This window comes from Cebus imitator, unplaced genomic scaffold (genome assembly GCF_001604975.1).
Source record: "Cebus imitator isolate Cc_AM_T3 unplaced genomic scaffold, Cebus_imitator-1.0 Scaffold4, whole genome shotgun sequence".
NCBI lineage: Eukaryota > Metazoa > Chordata > Mammalia > Primates > Cebidae > Cebus > Cebus imitator.
In genome coordinates this window covers 5,976,768-5,980,166 of record NW_016107319.1, presented here as the reverse complement: position 1 = coordinate 5,980,166, position 3,399 = coordinate 5,976,768, and positions in this window count along the sequence as shown.

Here is a 3,399-nt window from a genome sequence, read left to right as displayed (position 1 = left end):
GAACTCTCAGGGTCTCCTTGTGTGAAGTTTTTGATGTCAGCTTCTCCTTTGCCCTTAGAAGTCAGTATTGTGCCTATCACATCCCAGGTGCTCAGTCACCACTGAACTAGAGTCATACTACCTTCTGGCAAAGTCTCTTAACCGTCCATATCTAGCTGATATTAATACCCCTGAAGTTTACACAGTCATTCTTCCTTCCAGGCTCAAATAAAGCAGCCCCTTTATCCTGTCATAGGTCCTCCCTCACTACCTGTCCTTACTTGTTTCGGACAACAACCTTTTTTGTTTTCTAATTTATTTCTCACATTTTCTTCCCTTCTCATAGCTTTCCTCTCACTTTCCCCTCCAGTTTGTCATACTCTGCTTTTAAAACATGCAAGCATGTGCCTTTAGGGGGAAAAAGAGACAATTTTAATTTACCTTGCTTCTTCTTTACAAATATATTGTGGCTTCTTCTTATAGTCCCAATCCAAAACGCTATACCCACCCATCAGCATTGAACTCCTCGTTGTAAAAGTAGGATGGGGCAAAGAGAGAACGCATGCCCCTTCCAACTGCTCAAACAAGTAAAGGCGTTGTTACAGTTATCTTTTGCTACCTTAACACAATAATTATTTTATTATATCTCACAATTTTATGGATCAGGAATTTAGACAGGGCTCAACTAGGCAATTCTTCTGTTTTACTGACGTCGTTGGAGATTACTTGGTGGTATTCAGCTGGCAGGTGGGCTTATCTGGAAGGTCCAAGATAACTGTATTCTGGTGCCTGGTGCCTTGGTAGAGAGGGATGACGGTGTGGATCCTCTCCAGCATGACAGCCTCAGAGAAGTTCGCTTTCTCATATGCTGGCCCAGGGCTCCAAGAGCAAATGTTGCAGTGAGTAAAGCAGAAGATGCAAGGACTTTTATAATCTATCCTCAGAAGCCACATAGGCATCAGTCCTGTATTATTCTATTAACCAAAGCATTCGTAAGCCTGCCCAGATGCCAGGAGAAGACACATGGACCCTCACCTTTTGATGGGAGGAATGTGATATATTTGCAATTATGTTTTAAAACCACTACAGATAAAGCCACTGAGAAAGATTCATGGGCAGCTTTGGGGTGAGAGTCAGCAAGGAACATGGTCTCCTCTTGTGCATTTTAGTCATGCTACACCAGCATTCTTAACCACTGCTTAGCCATCAGCCTCACAACCTAACAGCTCTAGCACAGTCGTACTCTCTAAGATAACCAACAATGTTAGCGTCAAATCCGGGAGGTTTTTCTTTGTTTTTGTTCATTGACTTTTTTTTCTAAACTTGACATTGGTCAAGACTCAAATTTTCTTTAATCATATTCTTAAATACCAGTTTTATCACTGGACATGTTACTGTTTCTTGTTCTCACTCTGCCTTTAACATGGCCATTGTTTCCAGACTATAACTCTGGGTCTGGGTCCCCCTATAGTTTGGTCCCTGAACCCTTTTCCTACTCCCATTGGACTGAGTCCCATGTAAAGCATGTCTCTTTCATCACATTCAAATCATCACTACCAAATACCTCCCAGCTCTGGTTTCTTGCTCTCTTAGCATGGTAGATGCAGCTTCCTAAGCTCTCCATATAGATAGCAACAGCATTCTCTCCAAATAATTATAAGACTTTAAAATTTGGTTTAATCTCCTTACCCCTGAAACCACCCCCTTTACCAACTGCCTCATGACAGTCAGTTGGTACCATTACTGAGCTTGCTACACGTTTTCAAAATAAAGTCGTCTTTGACTCCACATCCAACCATTCATAAAGCTGTATTGTCTATCAGATTAAATGTGACATTTATGTGAGAGCACTTCATAGTCTGTAAAGCACGACACAGGTGACGACATGAATCCACACTCATAACAGATTTGCAGGCTCTGCTCCTCATTTGGCTTCTACAGCCTCATCTTTCATCAACTTTTTGCCCTACCTCTCTCTTTTTTTCCCTATCACCCAATTTTCCAGTCAGTCAGGCCAACAGAATGCATTTTATATATGCGCCCTGCTTTCCCCAACATCTTTGCCTGTATGTATGCCACTTACTTGCCTCAATTGATCTTTATTTCAACAAATGTTTGCAGAGGAGAAACCTCACTGGCTCCTTCTCCTTTCTATTTCTTTCAGAGGCCACCATACAGTCAACATTGCCTTTTTTTTTTTTTTTACTTTAGGTTCTGGTGTACACAGGCAGGTCATACAGGGTTGTTGCATAGGTGCATACATAACCAGGTGGTTTGCTGCCTCTATTCCCCCTTCATCTATATCTGGCATTTCTCCCCGCGTTAATCCTCCCCACCCTTCCCCCTAGCCCCACTGTTCCTCACCGAGCCCCCCCTCCCACTACCCCCAGTGTGTGATGCTCCTCTCCCTGAGTCCACATGTTCTCATTGTTCAACACCTGCCTATGAGTGATAACATGAGGTGTTTGGTTTTCTGTTCTTTTGTCAGTTTGCTGAGAATGATGGTTTCCAGATTCATCCAAGTCCCTACAAAGGACAAGGACGCATCGTTTTTTATGGCTACATAGTATTCCACGGTGTATATGTGCCACAATGTCTCTGTCCAGTCTATCATTGATGAGCATTTGGGTTGGTTCCATGTCTTTGCTATTGTACACAGGGCTGCAATGAACATACGTGTGCATGTGTCTTTATAGTAGAACGATTTATAGTCCTTTGGGTATATACCCAGTAATGGGATTGCTGGGTCAAATGGAATTTCTATTTCTAGATCCTTGAGAAATCACCACACTGTCTTCCACAATGGTTGAACTAATTTACACTCCCACCAACAGTGTAAGAGTGTTCCTACTTCTCCACATCTTCTCCAGCATCTGTTGTCTCCAGATTTTTTAATGATTGCCATTCTAACTGGCATGAGATGATACCTCAATGTGGTTTTGATTTGCATTTCTCTAATGACCAGTGATGATGAACATTTTTTCATATGTTTGTTGGCCTCATATATGTCTTCTTTTGAAAGTGTCTGTTCATATCCTTCGCCCACTTTTGAATGATAAGCAACTTCAGCAAAGTCTCAGGATACAAAATCAATATGCAGATATCACAAGCATTCCTATATACCAATAACAGACAAACAAAGAGCCAAATCAAGAGCGAACTCCCATTAATAATTGCTACAAAGAGAGTAAAATACCTAGGAATACAACTAACAAAGGATGTAAAGGACCTCTTCAAGGAGAGCTACAAATCACTGCTCAACGAAATAAGAGAGGACACCAACAGATGGAAAAACATTCTATGCTCATGGTTAGGAAGAATTAATATCATGAAAATGGCCATACTGCCCAAAGTAATTTATAGATTCAATGCTATCCCCATCAAACTACCAATGACTTTCTTCACAGAACTGGAAAAAAA